At 41.2% G+C, this 18,993-nt stretch overlaps 1 protein-coding gene across 5 annotated transcripts in view; it reads left to right on the forward strand.

Annotated features, from left to right (window-relative positions):
* The window catches only part of LOC136873986 (ankyrin repeat domain-containing protein 17), a 918,230-nt gene that overhangs the window by 103,037 nt on the left and 796,200 nt on the right, over positions 1–18,993 (forward strand). The window lies entirely within an intron of this gene.

Genomic DNA, 18,993 nt, shown 5'->3' on the forward strand with positions numbered 1-18,993 from the left:
GGATGGGAAGATTGGAAGGGATAGGCACCATAGGTACCATCCCGGCATTCGCCTGGAGGAGAAGTGGGAAACCACGGAAAACCACTTCCAGGATGGCTGAGGTGGGAATCGAACCCAGCTCTACTCAGTTGACCTCCCGAGGCTGAGTGGACCCCGTTCCAGCCCTCGTACCACTTTTAAAATTTCGTGGCAGAGCCGGGAATCGAACCCGGGCCTCCGGGGGTGGCAGCTAATCACGCTAACCACTACACCACAGAGGCAGACACCGTATGTCAGTACTAAGCACAAATAGAAATGAAATTTGCAAGAACTGCTGTACTCACAGATTACCAACAAAGCTGAATGCTTAGATTGTTATTAGTACTAGGCTCTAATAGATACACACGAAAGATACTTAAATGATTTCAAAAAACTTGGAAATTTATCAACCATCTCCCTTGATAATTTCTTCCAATCCCTAATTTCTCTTCCTATAAACGAATATTTTCCCGAATATGCCCTCTTGAATTCCATTCTTTATTTTGTGATCTATTCTACTTTTAAAAATTCCCCTCAAGCTTCTTCCTGTAGTAGTATCATTCCAAACCATCTCTCCACTGACAGCTTGAAACATTCCGTTTATTCGTGCAACTCGTCTCCTTACTCCACAGTTTTCCCAACCTAGTGTTTGCAACATTTTCGTAACACTGCTCTTTTGTTGGAAATCAACCACAAAAAATCGTGCTTTCATTTGGATCTTTCCAATTCCTCGTATCAAGTTATCCTGTCGAGGGTCCCGTTCTCTAGAACCATACTCTAATTGCGTCTTACAAGTGACTTATACGCCCCCTCCTTTGCATCCTTACTTCGACCGCTAAATACCTTTATAACCATAGGAATAAATCTGTAGCCCTTAATTGCAATTCCGTTTATGTGATTACCTTAATGATCTTCCCTTATATTAACACCTAGGTATAAACAGTGATCCTCATGAGCTACTATCATCCCATCAACACAGTAATTAAAACAGAGAAGACTTCTCCCCTTTGTGAAATTTACAACCTGACTTTTCATCCATTAAACGTCATGCCATTGCCTGCTGTTCATCAAATGACTTTGCTGAAATCTATTGCAGTCGCTCACAATCCTGTAACTTATTTGTTACTCCATAGAGTATAACATCATCCGCAAAGAATCCTACAGTATCTGTGATTCCAGTTCCATACTTATATATATAAAAGGAAACAGAGGTCCGACAACACTGCCTTGCGGCATCCCCTCGTAATCATTACAGTATCAGACACGGACAACGCTTCACCTACTCTAATTCTCTTGACATATATTTTCGAAAAATTTAGCTACTCATTCAGTCACTTTGTTTGTCTAATAGCTCTCATTTTTGTCATTAATCTTCCATGATCTACCCTGTCAACAGCCTTGGATAGGTCAATAGCCATACAGTCAATTTGACCTCAATCTAAAATATCGGCCATGTCTTGCTGAAATCCTGTACGTTGAGCCTCACAATAATAACCTTTCCTAAACCCGAACCGCCTTCTGTCAAATTAGTTAATAATTTCGCAAACGTGTCTAATGTAATCAGAAAGAATGCTTTCCCAAAGCTTACAAATAACCCATGTCAAGGTGACTGGCCTGTAATTATCTGCTTTGTGCCTATCATCCTTTCCTTTGTACACTGGAGCTACAATTGCAACTCTACATTCATTTGGTTCTTCTTCTTCTTCTCGAATGGGTCACCTAGGACCACGCGGAATCAACATTTTTCGGGCTTCTTTTCTGCCCAGTAGTTTTTCATCTTCAATGATTGTGCAAGTCTTCGGTCCTCTGACCATGTCGATCGTGTGGGTTTCATTTCTTCTTCCTCAAATACCCGTGTTTGAATGATGTTTTGTATTTCCTTTCGATCTTGTAGATTTGACGATCCTAATTCAGTGAGGTTTTTCTCTAATCATTTGTACAACTTTGGTCTAGTGGTCTTGTTTTGTAGAAATTTGTAAATTTGATGTGAAAGTTTTTTAGGGTTCATTCGTTTCAAATGCCCTGCAAATTGGATTCGTCGCATTCGAATTGCATCTGTAATTTTGAAAATGTGCTTGTATATTTCACTATTAGATTTAGAGTAACGAGTTCTGTTTATTATTCTTGGTCCTGAGATTTTTCTCATGATTTTTCGTTCTTTAATTTCTAATTGTTCATTTAATCCCTTTTGTTGTAGGTTGAGATTTTCCGCAGCGTAGAGTGCTTCTGTTTTAACTACTGTATTGTAATGTATCTTATTGTTCCATGAAATACATTGTTTATTGTAAACTGTTCATGTTAGTTGGAAAGCAGTTTCCATCTTTTGAATTTTTGAAGTTACGGGTTTTCTTTCATTACAATTTTCTGTAATCCATTCACCTAGGTATTTGAATTCATTCACCCTTGAGATTTTGTTAGTGCCGGTGATAAGTTCTTGTGGTACTTTTTTATGTCAGTCATATATTTAGTTTTTTCGTATGGCATTTGAAGTCCGATTTTTGCTGCTTGTTCTTGTAGAATATGTAGTTGTTTTGTGCATCTGGTATGTTTTTGAGGGCCATGTGTTGTTGTTTGAGTCATCAGTCCACAGACTGGCTTGATGCAGCCCTCCATGCCACTCTATCCTGTGCTAACCTTTTCATTTCTACGTAACTATTGCATCCTACATCTGCTCTAATCTGCTTGTCATATTCATACCTTGGTCTACCCCTACCGTTCTTACCACCTACACTTCCTTCAAAAACCAACTGAACAAGTCCTGGGTGTCTTAAGATGTGTCCTATCATTCCATCTATTCTTTTCGTCAAATTTAGCCAAATCGATCTCCTCTCACCAATTCGATTCAGTATCTCTTCATTCGTGATTCGATCTATCCATCTCACCTTCAGCATTCTTCTGTAACACCACATTTCAAAAGCTTCTATTCTCTTTCTTTCAGAGCTAGTTATCGTCCATGTTTCACTTCCATACAATGCCACGCTCCAACGAAAGCCTTCAAAAACATCTTTCTAATTCCTATATCAATGTTTGAAGTGAGCAAATTTCTTTTCTTAAGAAAGCTCTTCCTTGCTTGTCCCAGTCTGCATTTTATGTCCTCCTTCCTTCTGCCATCGTTAGTTATTTTACTTCTCAAGTAACAATATTCATCTACTTCCTTTAAGACTTCATTTCCTAATCCAATATCCCCTACATCACCTGCCTTCGTTCGACTGCACTCCATTACTTTTGTTTTGGACTTACCCAAGACTTCATCCATACCATTCAGCAACTTCTCGAGGTCTTCTGCAGTCTCAGATAACAATATCATCGGCAAATCTCAAGGTTTTAATTTCCTCTCCTTGGACTGTGATTCCCTTTCCAAATTTCTCTTTGATTTCCTTTACTGCCTGTTCTATGTAAACATTGAAAAGGAGAGGGGACAAACTGCAGCCTTGCCTCACTCCTTTCTGGATTGCTGCTTCTTTTTTCGAAGCCCTCGATTCTTATCACTGCAGACTGATTTTTATACAGATTGTAGATAATTCTTCGTTCTCGGTATCTGATCCCTATCATCTTCAGAATCATAAATAGCTTGGTCCAATCAACATTATCGAATGCTTTTTCTAGATCTACGAATGCCATGTACGTGGGCTTGTCCTTCTTGATTCGATCCTCTAAGATCAGACGTAAAGTCAGGATTGCTTCACGTGTGCCTACATTTCTTCTGAAGCCAAATTGATCTTCTCCCAACTCAGCTTCAACTTGTTTTTCCATTCTTCTGTACATAATACGTGTTAAAATTTTGCAGGCATGAGATACTAAACTAATGGTGCGGTAGTTTTCACACCTGTCAGCACCGGCTTTCTTGGGAATAGGTATAACAACATTCTTCCGAAAATCGGATGGGACTTCTCCTGTCTCATGCATCTTGCACACTAAATGAAATAATCTTGCCATGCTGGTTTCTCCTAAGGCAGTAATTCAGAGGGAATGTCATCAATTCCAGGTGCCTTGTTCCTATTGAGGTCACTCACAGCTCTGTCAAACTCTGACCTCAAAATTGGGTCTCCCATATCATCAGCATCAACCGCGTCTTCGTGTTCCAGAACCAAATTATTTACATCTTTACCTTGATACAACTGTTGGGTATACTCCTGCCATCTTTCTGCTTTGTCTTCTTTCCCTAGAAGTGGCTTTCCATCTGAGCTCTTAATATTCATACACCTAGATTTCCTTTCTCCAAAGGTTTCCTTGATTTTCCTGTATGCAGCATCTACCTTTCCCAGGACCATACAGCCTTCGACATCCTTGCACTTCTCCTTCAGCCATTCTTCCTTAGCTACCTTGCACTTTCTATCCACTTGATTCCTTAATCGACTGTATTCGTTTCTGCCCTCTTCATTTCTAGCATTCTTGTATTTTCGTCGTTCATCAATCAGGTCTAGTATCTCCTGAGTTATCCACTGATTCTTAGTTGATCTTTTCTTCCTTCCTAACATTTCTTCAGCAGCCCTACTGACTTCATTTTTCATGACCCTCCACTCTTCCTCTATAGTGTTTCCTTCAGCCTTTTCATTTAGTCCTTGTGCAACATGTTCCTTGAAACAATCCCTCACACTCTTTTCTTTCAACTTGTCTAGATCCCATCTTTTTGCATTCTTTCCTTTCTTCAATTTCTTCAACTTCAGATGGCATTTCATGACCAAAAGTTGTGGTCAGAGTCCACGTCTGCTCCTGGGAAAGTTTTGCAATCCAACACCTGGTTTCTGAATCTCTGCCTAATCATAATGAAGTCTATTTTATACCTTCCAGTGTCTCCAGGTCTCATCCACGTATACAGCCGTCGTTTGTGGTGTTTGAAACAAGTATTGGCAAGGACTAAATTATGATCAGTGCAGAATTCAACCAGCCGACTTCCTCTTTCGTTCCTTTGTCCCAATCCAAATTCTCCTACTATATTACCTTTTCTTCCTTGGCCTACCACTGCATTCCAGTCTCCCATCACAATTAGATTCTCGTCACCTTTTACATCTTGTATTAAATCTTCTATCTCCTCATATATTCTTTCGATTTCTTCATCATCCGCTGAACTAGTAGGCATATAGACCTGCACTGTTGTGGTGGGCATTGGTTTGGTGTCTATCTTGACGACAATAATTCTTTCACTATGCTGGTCGTAGTAGCTTACCCGCTGCTCTATTTTCTTATTCATTATTAAACCAACTCCTGCATTTCCCCTGTTGGATTTTGTGTTGATAATTCGGTAGTCGCCTGACCAAAAATCTTGTTCTTCCTGCCAACGTACTTCACTTATACTAACTACATCTACCTTTAGCCAATCCATCTCCCTTTTCAGGTTCTCTAACCTACCACAACGATTCAAACTTCTAACATTCCACGCTCCGACTCGCAGAATGTCAGTATCCATCTTCCTGATGATCGCCCCCTCTCGTGTAGTCCCCACCCGGAGATCCGAATGGGGGACTAGTTTACCTCCGAAATATTTTACCCGGGAGGAATCCATCATCAGTACATCATTCATACAGAGAGAGCTGCATGTCCTCGGGAGTTAGTTACGGCTGTAGTTTCCCGTTGCTTTCAGCCGTGTAGCAATATCAACACAGCTAAGCCATGTTGAGTATTATTACAAGTTCGTATCAGTCAATCATCTAGACTGCCGCCCTTGCAACTATCGAAAGGCTGCTACCCCCCTTTCGATGAACCATTCGTTAGTCTGGTCTCTCAACAGATACCCATCCGATATGGTTGCACCTGCGGCTCGGCTATCTGCATCATTGGGACACGCAAGCCTCCCCACCGCGGCAAGGTCACATGGTTCGCAGAGGAGGCTAAGTGCCATATCATCAGCAAAGGCTAGACAGTCAGTTTTTATTCCTTTATTCTTAGGTCCTAAATTGTGAGATGGTGCACCTGTTTTCCTCCATTCCCTGACAACCTTTTCAAGAGCACAATTGAAAAGTAATGGAGATATCCCATTACCTGTGTTTATTTGAAATTCCTTACTATCTTCACCCATAAACTTTACTTTAGCTGTAGTTTCGTTAAGCGTTTCCTTGATAATATTTCTTGTTGTTTGATCTAGTCTAAATTCTGATAAAACATTGAGTGATTCTCGATCTATACTGTCGTGTGCTTTTTTGAAATCAACGCATGTAATCACATAGTTTTTGTTTGCTGTGGTACGGAAGTATGTTGTAGTATTCTTTAAATTAAAAAATTACTCAGCGCTCGACATTCCTTTTCTAAATCCAGCTTGGTATTCACCTAATTCTTGGTCCAGTTGATGCTCTGCACGGTTCAGGATGGTGATTGAAAGGATTTTATAGGTAATCTAAAACAGAGATTCCCCGATAATTATTTGGATCAATCTTGCTTCCTTTTTTATGCATTGGGTGTAGCATTATTTTTTTTCCAATCTGTAGGGATTTTGTGGGTTCGCCATATTGTCAACACAATTTTATAAAGTTTCATGATAAAATTTTCTCCTGTATTTTTCTATAATTCTGCCTCTATTTGGTCTTGTCCTGAAGCATTGTTGTTTTTCAGTGATTTAATTACTTCCTGAATTTCCTGGACACTCGGAGGGGTTGAATATGGGTTAGTTTGGGGAAAGTTGAACATGAACTTTTCTTGAGATTTTTCACATTGAAGTAATTTTGAAAAGTATGTTGCCAGGATTTCACTATTAGCACTGTTAGTGTAGGCGATTTCTCCATGTTCATTGGCAAAATGGAGTGATGGTGGCGAATATTTGGTTAACTTCTGTTTAAAAGTTCTGTAATCTTCTTCTAATACCCCTTTTCCCACACCTGTTGGGTCGCGGGTGTGAACTGTGTCGCACATGTGGATTTGACCCTGTTTCACGCTCGGACGCCCTTCCTGACGCCAACCTTATATGGAAAGATGTAAGCACTATTGCGTGTTTCTGTGGTGGTTGGTAGTGTGTTGTCTGACTATGAAGAGGAGAGTGTTGGAACAAACACAAATACCCAGTCTTCGAGCCAGAAGAATTAATCAAACGTGATTAAAATCCCCGACCCGACCGGGAATTGAACTCGGGACCGTCTGAACCGAAGGCCTCAACGCTGACCATTCAGCCAATGAGTTGGACTTAAAAGTTCTGTCATAATTTCGTTAATTGTATTTCTTAAACTCTTCTTCTATAGTTAGCAGATTTATCTCTTCACTTTGTTTTCGATTTTTTTCTAATGTCTTTCTGACATTTTTAATATTTTGAAATGTGGTTGGATTTTTGTTGCATGACCAATTATTTGAAGCTTGTTGTCTTAGTTGTGTGAGCTTGTCACATTCGTCTGTCCAAGCATGTTTTCTGGTTTTCGTTAGTGGGGCTATGTTTTGAGCTATTTATAGAATTCCTGCTTGGAGTTGTAACCAATTTACGGATTCAATTTTTTTCTGTTGCTATCTTAGTTTTCATTATCTTAAATGTGTTCTATGTCATATTTTCGTTCGGTTTGTAGATTTTCTTTTTTCTGGAATTACCCCCTATGGGTGGGGGACGCAGACGAAGAATACACCTACGGTATCCCCTGCCTGTCGTAAGAGGCGACTAAAAGGGGCGACCAAGGGTTGATTGTCTTAGAACCATGAAACTACTTGTGATTAGTACCACCAGGCGGGGAGCACCATGGATCGCCTTTACTTGCGAGTTGTACCACTATATTAGGTGCACCGGGCGAGTTGGCCGTGCGCGTAGAGGCGTGCGGCTGTGAGCTTGCATCCGGGAGATAGTAGGTTCGAATCCCACTATCGGCAGCCCTGAAAATGGTTTTCCGTGGTTTCCCATTTTCACACCAGGCAAATGCTGGGGCTGTACCTTAATTAAGGCCACGGCCGCTTCCTTCCAACTCCTAGGCCTTTCCTATCCCATCGTCGCCATAAGACCTATCTGTGTCGGCGCGACGTAAAGCCCCTAGCAAAAAAAAAAAAAAATATTAGGTGCACAATAGGTTTGTGATTAGTAGCAGCAGCAGAGAGAGAGAGAGAGAGAGAGAGAGAGAGTGTGTGTTTTATGGGTTTCCAGTACGCGTGAGTCGTACCCATGTGAGCAATACAACGCGTCTGGGCGTTGCCTGTGAGTTGTACCACTATATGAGCGACACCGTCGGTCTGCGTTACCTGTGATTAGTACCTACTATGTGAGGAACTCCACGGGAATACCGGCGCCTGTGATTAGTACACCTAGGTGAGGAACCTCATCGGTTTGCGTTGGCTATGAGCGGCGCCATTGTGTGAGAAACACCATAGGTCTGCATTCCCTGTACGACGTACAATACCTGTGAGTAGTACCATAATATTTGGAACACCGTGAGTTTACGCTACCTTTGATTAGTACCGCAACTTGAGAAATACCATGGTTCTCCTTTACTAGCGATAAGTGCCATTATGCGGGACCGTTGACATAGATATTGCCCCATTTAGACAAGCATAATCGGTTCAGGATTGGGCGTTGGAAGTCCTTTAGTCAGTAATATTGTTTATGGGAATGTGAGGCATTGTGCGCCTTATCAACCGATTGTTTTAAATTCATATTCATCAATTCATTCCTCATCATCACGTTTTGAATTATGGTCAGTGGATGATTTTTTTACTTTTAAATTGTACTCTCATTTCGTACCATAGGGGCCGATGACCTAGATGTTAGACCCGTCTTAAACAACAAGCATCATCGTCAACTTGAATTTTGGACCCCCTTTAGACTGCAAACATCATCGATTCAGTGTTATGCTATAGCAGCAGTCCCTTGGCCAGCAATACTATTGTTTTACGTCAGTTTCTGTGAATGTAAGGCATTGCGGGTCGCATCCACTGATTGTTTTAAATTCATATCCATCCATTAATTCTTCGTCCTCACGTTTTGAATTCTGGTCCGTGGAGGATTTTGGACTTTTAATTTTTCATTCCATTTCGTCTCATTTCGTACCATTAGGGGCCGGTGACCTCGATGTTAGGCCCATTTAAACCAGCATCATCATCATTTTCTGGAATTATCGATTTAGAATTTAGTAGGGTAGTGATCAGAGTCCAAGTCTAGTCCTTTGAGGACTTCGAATGTCATGATTTCTGTTGTATTCATGCGGAGATTAGGACGTGGTCCAGTTGATGTTAACCTAACAAAGGTTTAGGTGAGACCCAAGACTTTATAGCTCCTTCAAGCAAACAGTAATCAAATACTTTTAGATATGGCACTATATTCCCAGTCCCAGTTGCGTTTCTAGCTTTCAGTTCTTGTATGTTTTTACAAATATTTATATTATCAAAAGAAAATTTCAGGACTAATATTTGTCACTTCCTCTACCTGGACATTGTCCTTATATCCATCTTCTATGACTTACTGCTGCCTAAATACTAGTAATTTCCATAAACCGTCACACAAACACTTGCTCTTGGTCATTTATATTTCCTGGAATGTCGTTCCTGGAACCCGTTTGTGCCTCTTTAAGTACCTGTACGTCCCCTTCCAATTTCCTGGTAAATTACTGTACTTCAATAATCATCCACACTACGTATTTCCAACCTGCAGTTCTTCTTTAATCTCTTTGTTTCTCTGTTATAATCTAGTGGATATTTGCCATTCCTTACCACCTTTAAATGTACATTGAGTGGCCAAAAGTGATGGGAAGACACTGCATATGATGTTAATAACGAATTGCTTCTCCGCGAGCTCTCAAAACTGCAGCAGTGCGTTTAGGCATCGACTCTACAAGGTGTTGGAATCGTTCTGGAGGGCTCTGGACCCACGCATCTTGCACTGCTACGGACGATTGGCCTTGTGTAGTTGGTGTGTGGTTCATGGAACGTACACCAGCATCGACAGCATCCCATGAATGCTCGATTGGAATAAGACTGGGGGATCTGGAGGACCAATCCATGTTCATAACTTCATTCACTGGAGTGCTCCTCCAGCCACTTGCGTACCACCACAGAGCGGTGACATGGCGCATTGTCCTGTTGAAACATGACATCTCCATCAGCGTACTCTAGGGCCAGAAAGAGATGCAGATGGTATGAAAGAATGTCCACATAACGTGCACCTGTCAGCGCTCCCTGTAGCCGGACAATGGAGCCTAATTGCGACCATGCGAACGCCGCCCAGACCAGAACTGAGCCACCTCCCGCCTGGACACAACCTTGTTGACACGCAGGATCCATAGCTTCGTGGGGTATACACCACACTCGCACGCGCCCATCAGCTTGATACAACTGGCACCGGGATTCATCGGACCATACCTCACGCCGTCACTGTTCCATGGCCCATTGCTGATGTTCGCGGGCCCATGCACATCATTGAGCTCTGTGTCTAGATGTCAGCAAATACAGTAGAGACAATACGCGACACTTACGGATTTGGCCTTGATAAAATGGGAGACAATTCGACGGTGACGCTCCTAGTGACTTGACCTGAAAAGTCGCGCTAAATTCAAATATCAATGGAAATGCATATGCGAAAATGGGATAAATAAATTACGTCTAGAAAGAAGGTATTATTGAGATGTTAACTTCGAAGTTGCTAAAGCAGTTCTGGATAAATGAATGAAGAAATATGCAAAAGGTTATTATTTAAAGACTGAAATTAGACATATAAACAAGATGTGAAATGGACTGCAGTGAAATGGGTTGATCTTTCATTTATGTATTACTTTTTTGCTTTAGCATTCCTGCCTGAACTTTTATGGTTAGATTTGTCTTTTTTCTCATTTAAACATTGTATCATCACATTAAGACACTTGTCAATAAAAATATCGGCACATTCCTTACACACGTGATGCAATGAATTAACATTTAAAAGCTGGACAATTTTCCTCTTAACATGAAGCCTACTAACAGAAAGAAAATCTATAAAATCCCGGCTTTAATCTGAGAAGAGGGATAAAAGAAAGAAAAATATGAAAATGTTGTCGATAGTGATGCTTTGAGGAATATTTACGTACAATTAGAGTAAAAATGTAACATACCCTTGGCTGTATAGTCGAGGACTTTTAAAGTCGCTGGTCTGGAAATGATCTGAACAGATCTTATAATTCTTATGTGAGTGTAACGTCCCTTCTTTCTCGTACACCTTATCCAAATCACTTCTCTGACATTTCAAAACCCACAGATCACACCTTCAACAACACATCGGTATTGAAGGTTAACTGCTGCACTATACAATAAAATATGCGTATTATATTTTAAGCCAGTTAAAATATGGGTCGAGCAGGTCAGAAGATTATGAAGTACTACAAAAATCTTTGTCACTGGAAGAATATATATGCAAACATAATATTTCTTACATTTTCTTGTCACGAGGGTAGCGAAAGAAAGACAGCGCATTCTTCTCTACTTCATAGTTACTGCAGCCAAACACAGCACATACCTTTCCCCTTATGTTGAGAGGAGATTTCAAGGAATGACACACGCTACTATTTAATTATGTCAACTCACTGAATACGTATAAATAACACCAAAAACTTCACACACAAATACACGTGCTCTTATGACAGAATCAGTAGTTCTCAGAAGAAGAATGCAGGCATTGCAATATTTGCTGAAAGGAATTGAAGGAAATATGAAACCACGGAAGTACAGCAACTATCATGTCAACCATATTTGCATTGCAGGAGAACTGGTCATTACAATAACGTAAGCGGTAGTAGTATAATATTATTCTCCATTTCAAGAAAGCAATCTGTACTTCATCGAAAGATTAAAATTGCAGAGTATAGGCCTAAAGATAATATTCAACAAGTAGCCTACTAATTTAATATGGATATTTTACCTTCAGTGAACGCAGGCCGATAATATTATGAGTAGGCGGTCGTGGCCTTGAGCCAACCAATAACAGAACAGCGCTCAAGAAGCACATCGCTCCAAAATCAAACCGATTTGATTCTTGAGGGAGGAGCGGAGAGAAGGGGGATGAGTGGAGTGTCGGCATGAACGCCACTATTGAAATGTATGGGTTTGTTTTGCATCTCTCAGCTTCCTGTGTGAAGAGAAAGGAGTGATGAGCGCTGAGCGAGGAGTCATCCACTCGGCATGTTCGTACCCTGGTACAGTCCTAGTAGAAATGGATACCTGACTCCCAGCATTCAACTGGGCGCTTATCTGATTCACAATAGCCCGTCGAGTGCCCAGTATGGTTCTGCGAAGGCGACGTGTTGCCCGTTCGTTAAACACCTGGGGCCGATTGCAGAAACGATGACTAGTTTTAAGCCTTAGACATCGTCTACCTAACCAACGCCTAAATCGTTCACCATCTTCCATTGCATAAACAATGTTCAGTCGATGTTTAACTAGACATCCCTTAAAGTTTCAGTTTTGGTTTGAAAATGGATGCAGAAGTATCTTTAATGCAACTCTTTGCTTGTCGCAACCAATGAAATTCGCCGGTGCGCGCGCCGAACGCCAGTCAGCTGTTTGTCTTCCTACACATTACTCAAATATGGCTGAGCATGACTTGCCCACAGATAAGAGTATCGCTTTCGGTGGAAATTAAATCTCATAATATCGACACTAAAGCGACACGGCACCGTACGGGGAAGTGTAGCTTTCATTATAGCGTTGTTACAGTGAGTGTAATCTACTCATAAATACGGTAGCTTCGACGAAGGGAAGATGAAGCAATAGTAACGTGTTAACGAGTGTGTTGTACGGGCCATATAGATGTAGCCTGCATTCTGGAGATCGTAGGTTCGAAACGCATCATCGGCAGCCGTGAAGATTGTTTTCCGTAGTTTCCCTATTTTTTACACCAGGCAAATACTAAGGCTGTTATTATGGCCACGGCTCTTCTTCCTCAGTCCTCTTTAAACGATAATCACCACCACTTGCCTTTTCCTATCTGATAGTTGCCGATGATATATATAAAAGTCCCATACAACCTACTTTTTAGTTTTTATTATTATGTGTGTTTACTTGGCAGTAAATATAAGTGAATCCCTCCTGATTGATATATGTGACAGCCCTTAGACGATCGGGACACGTAATTCTGATATGTAGGCCTATGTAGTCGAAGTGGCCTATAATTCCATGGAAATTACCTCATGTGCATAATAAAATATATCTGTTGCCAAGAATTGTATTCAAGTTGACAGTTACGGGACTGTCACTTTGTCAGTCTCAAGAAACAAGTCTCTCATAAAGCGAAACCTTATTTTATTGTTATCTCCCCGTGCATGTCAAACGAATTGCTGCGATTTAGCAGCGGGCGACCCACAGAGAGGCCGTCGGACTAACCTCTCTTTCCTTAACCGTTTCAACATGATCATACAAATTACATATTTTATGGTACATAACCTCTAATTGTGATTCACTCCTCTCATTTGAGGTTAAACAGTGCTCTCGGCAGTGTTTAAACATGACCGGTTGAGCATCGGTTTTAGACAGTGTCTAAGAGATAAATAACGTCTCTGCAATGCGGCAGCCATGCTTAGGCATTGTTTAACCGTGGACATCGTCTAAATACAGTTTCAGCAATCGGCCCCTGCTGTCTTCTCGTGCGGCGGTTTACGTGGGTGGTAACATTCTCTCTGCGAGACTGAAGATCCACCCTCGACACTGTTGATCTTGGAACCCCGAATTCGCGTGTAATCTCCGCAATGCTATGAGCCATGCGCTGTGCGCCGATGATCATCTCACATTCAAAGTCGGTTAACTCGCGACGTCTTGCAATCTTCACAACGCTGGTATCTGTGACAGACTGCTCAGCTACGCCGCAGGTAGCCGCAACGCTCATACACGCCACGTTTTCTAATGGGACACCCCTCCCCGTAACTTTTAGCCACTCAGTGTATATGCCTGTTTTCTCATTCAACGGCTAGTTAAAACCCATCCCATGAGCTGTTTATATTATTTACCATTTTCCACTGACCATAAGTACTTTTAAAAACTCCCTCATGCCTTCCTTATCAGTCATATGGTACTGCCTAATACACCTGCTTATACAAACTTCCTTTCTGTAATTTTTATTTTTAACTGCGATGAAATCATCTTCGTGGTCACTTACACCACCAATTACGTCATTTTCCCTTTAGAGCTCATGGTTTTATCAGCTCCACATGCAGAATATTCTTCCCTGTAGTTGGTTCTATCACTTGCTGATTCAACTGTCCGTCCCAGATTGGCTTTCTAGTTTTTGGTGATGCGTTATAGAGTCCCAAGTAACATACTGTAAATTTAAATCACCCACTACAATCACGTTCCTTCCATTGTCATTTCCCACATAATGTTGCATCAGCGTCACCCTTTCCAGGTCTGTACATCCCAGAAACATAAAGTTGTTTGTTGTGTTCAGAGATGGGACTTAAGCATAGAATCTCATGTTTCGCGTCCCTAACTTTTTCATGGCTTATAAATTCTTGTTTCACCGGAATGGATAGTCTCTCTCCTTTTGAATCTATCCTGTCCCTACGAGAAAAATTTCTGCATCCGTAATATCACTTTTTAGCCATGATTCAACTCCTATTACAATATCTGGCAAATAATAATAATAATAATAATAATAATAATAATAATAATAATAATAATAATAATAATAATAATAATAATTTGCACCGTTCTTTGCCATGAAAGCTTCTCTATGCAGACAGTGTCATGTTGACCTGAGGCCCGGGTTGATATGCAACGCCAAACCGAAGAATGGAGCGATCGGTTGGCGTAATACGGCCAGCGCCTGATTTTTTTTAAAATAAAAAAATCATATGACGTCAGATCCACAATCAATCGGAACCATTCAGGTAGACAGTGAGGATCTGCCGCGAGTGACAAGATTAAAATACCTTGGCTCCACGATCGCTGGTGATGGCCGACTTGTCGAAGAGATCAATGCAGGTATATCCTCAGCCTGGATGAAATGGCGAATAACAACCGGCATCACTTGCGACCGGAGGTTGAAGGATAATCTCAAATAAAAAATCTATCGCACTCTTATCCGACCTGTTACGCTGTATGGTTGCGAATTTTGGCCGACCACGGCTGAGACAGAATGTCGACTAGGCGTCATGAAGACGAAGATGCTGAGGTGAACGTCACTAAACTTAATCGCATCTCCAATGAATTCATCAGGGAGAGACTTGGGCGTTGCGCCGTTTCAAGAAATGTGCGAGAGTTGTCTACTTTGGTTGGGACATGTACTAAGGGCAGGGACTGACACTATCGCGAAGATGGGTTACATGTTAGAATTCGCCGGTAGGAGACTAAAAGGACTCCCGAAACAGCGATGGGCCGATACGCTTCACAAAGATCTGTAGAACGCCCTCCACCCTGACATGACTCAGGACGGAACTAAATGGAGACAAATCCATGTAACGGACCCCACCAGCAGGAGGGACAAACGCTCAAGAAAAATAAGACAATAGAGTGGTGACAGAGACCACATTGCTGCTCCTTGTGCAAACCAATGGAACCCTTACTAGTTATCGGAATTAAGAATGCGCCGACAATTTCCTTGGGTACAACACATTTGAAGTAAAATCGAGAAGGAAAAACCCACCATACCTCCTGTTCCCGATTCATCTCAGCATTTGTGTGTCTGTGTCGCTATACTGCTGGGCATTAAAGCGCTTTATAGCAATTCTTTTACACAGTTTGTAGAAGAGGATTTTTCATTCGGTAGAGATGTATTCCTCCCTGCACTTCCTAACGCAATTTCTTAATTTTACATTTTCACTACATTTTCTTTACGTAGGCCTATCATTATATTAGTCCTGTCACTATTAATGGAACTATGAAGTCTTGAAAACTGTCTCTATTGAAGTAAAATTAGAAAGTTGAGAGGTGAATGGTAACTTACGCGCTACCTGAAGTCGTTACGAGCCACATGTGCAAGAGAGGTAAGGAGATACGCCCTTGTGGTATTTCCTTGTCTCTTAACAAGGATGACAGTCCAGTGGATGTAAATACCCGCACTACAAGTTGTATTCTAAAAGGAAGTTATTCTAAAACTAAACTCAGACGAGATAAATAAACCGAGCTTGATAGCTGCAGTTGCTTAATTAAGTGCGGCCGTATCCAGTATGCGGGAGATAATGGGCTCGAATCCCACTGTCGGCAGCCGTGAAGATGGTTTGCCGTGGTTTCCCCATTTCCACACCAGGCAAATGCTGGGGCTGTACTTAATTAAGGCCACGGCCACTTCCCACTCCTATACTTTTCCTATCGCATCGTCGCCGTAAGCCTTATCTGTGTCGGTGCTAGTGTTGGCTACTGAATGCATGATTCGAAGCAGTGTATCGATTCATTCAAGTGTCTGAGTGAATCGATTCACAGGAACGGCGAGCTCACGGCACACGATTTAGCTTACTCCCAGCGGAGAGTGCTGGCGGGGAGCAGAGCTTCTGCTGCAGCGAGACAGTGAATCATGGCACACCGAAAGAATCGCGCGCACAGCACGGCATAGTGAGACACAAGATACACACGGCGGCTCCTTATCGGCACACTGGACATCGGCGGAGAGCCGAGCTTCCGCTGCAGCGAGTCATACAGTGAGCCATGGCACTCCGAAAGAATCGTGAACAAGTAGGCTCAGTGAGACACAAGATACTCACGGCTCCTTATCGGCACACTGGACACTGGCGGAGAGCCGAGCTTCCACTGCAGCGAGACATACAGTGAGCCATGGCACACCGAGAGAATCGTATGCAGTCACGGATCAATGAGACACAACACACACACTGTTCGTTGCATTCACTGTCTTGTTCTTACAGAGAGGTTTAAATAATAGGTGGATTTATTTGCAGTGTTTAAAAGGTAGTCAAAACATAATTCTAAAGTAGCTAGCAAGTAGGTAGGCTATTAGGTTATACTATTTTAGTTCAATGAATCTTAGTGTTATAACTTAGTTGACATTTGACAATTAATTAAACTCGACTCTAACCTGCCTTATGACTATGAGTCATGTTCATGACCACTCAAAAGTACCTGTTTTATATTGGGAAGAACGACTCATTATTCTCTCAGTTCGTATGTCACATCGTTGCACAAGTCTTCAATAATATGTGGACAGTAAGTGAGCCTACTGACGCAATAACTTAACCAACAGTATGTTGAATCAGAAAACCAGTGGGCTACAGTACATCTCGGGTAGCCTGTACAAAATATGACGATATAAAAAAGTCCTCTGCTGATAGAAAAATACATATTTTAAAAAACGACTGAGCGAGTTGGACGTGCGGTTAGTATCGCGTAGCTATGCGCTTGCATTCGGAGGATGGTGGGTTCGAATCCCACCGTCGGCAGCCGTTAAGATGGTTTCCCGTAGTTCCTCATTTTTACACTAGGAAATGCTGAGACTGTACCTTAATTAAGGCCATGGCTGCTACCTTCCTAAACCCAGACCTTTCCCATCCTGCAAACGTTCGATGTATTAGAGTGACTATATTTTTTTTTTCTAAGAAAGGAGTTCATAGTATGAAGACCAGATGGCAGCAGCGAACACTGAATGCTGTTGCTGCTGTCTTAACCATTACATACTACAAAGATGCAGTAGGAGCGGTGACTAATGTGCCGTGAATCGGATCACTGTATCGATTCAGTAACGTGAATAGAATCGAATGAATCGATTCAGTAAAATGAATCGAATGTCCCATCAGTAGTCGGTGCGACGTAAAGCAACTTGAAAAAAGATAAATAAGTGCCAACCATTCTGCGTTGATACTTCGGTTTCAAATTTTCTCTCATTGCCCCGAACACATTTACACAAGCAACATCGGATATTACATGCAAAGTACAGTATATTTTTCCGTGCAAAATATAACCAAAATGTCCGAAATATGACCAAAACAATAAAAACTGGCCTATAAAATAAGCAAAAATTGCCCAGAAACGTCCAGTTCGTGCTTAATCCTAACAAATAGCCAAACCGGAAGAAGGGGGGGGGGGTGTGATAAGTATGACATTTCGTTAACATTCGAACCCTAGTAATGAAAATAATAAAAATGGCCTATCACACTCCCCGAAAGCAAGAAGTAATTTATTTATTTATTTATTGATGTCTTTATTTGTGGCGAAGTTAGGGCTCTTGGCCCTCTCTTAACACTTAACCACATTATGCGGCTTAATACTGAATCCAAACTTAATATTCAAACTTAACACAGCGTATATAATATAATAGTAATATAACTTAATAAACTCTAAAACTAAAAGATTGCATCCTAAGTCTAAATTTAGAAAAATAAATTCAATATTAACTACTCTAGGTGGAAATTATAAAATATAACAGTAATTTATGTAAACTTTTGGGAACTATTTACTCCAGACATTCACTCACACATTCACACATAACTACATGATATAGCCTACGTATTCAAGAGGAAATCTTTAGATTGTCTTTTGAAGGTAATTAATGAGGAACAATTTTTCTAATTTCAGGGGGTAATGCATTCCATATTCCAGCGCCCGACACAAGGAAAGAATTACTGAAGGCAGATGTATGATGTGGAGGTATTGCAATTGTTGACCCAGATCGCGTGTCACGGTCATGAAAGGAGGATAGAAAACGGAAATTACTGGAGAGATATTCAGGTATATTTTCAGTCAAGAGTCGATAGATAAGGGTTGATACATGGTAGGATAGATAGAGTATCTGGAGTCTACTATTAATAATATGAAAATAAAAGCGTTTTTGAGTTTAAACGTTCTTAAAAGAATTGGAAGTTGAGTTGTAAATGAAATCTAATAATGAATGTTCCGCTACTGACACACGCAGATTCATCGTGTCCAACTTGTTTTTTAGAACTAATGTGTATCTATTGCCCAACTATGGAGGTTACCCTGTGACCATAACTTTTGAGATGTTCTTTCTCCGCTTATCTTCATTTAGATAGATTCGATGCTGGCCATTGGTTTTTTCAAGGACGGCCGCAGTTCGAACCCTGACCAAACCATGCGAGATTTTCAAATTAGTCACGTCCCTGTAGTTCGTATTCGATTTAAAGCTGGGTGTCACTTGGTTGTGATCGCTGTATCAGAACTCAC

This window comes from Anabrus simplex, chromosome 5, assembly GCF_040414725.1.
Source record: "Anabrus simplex isolate iqAnaSimp1 chromosome 5, ASM4041472v1, whole genome shotgun sequence".
In the NCBI taxonomy this organism is placed as follows: domain Eukaryota; kingdom Metazoa; phylum Arthropoda; class Insecta; order Orthoptera; family Tettigoniidae; genus Anabrus; species Anabrus simplex.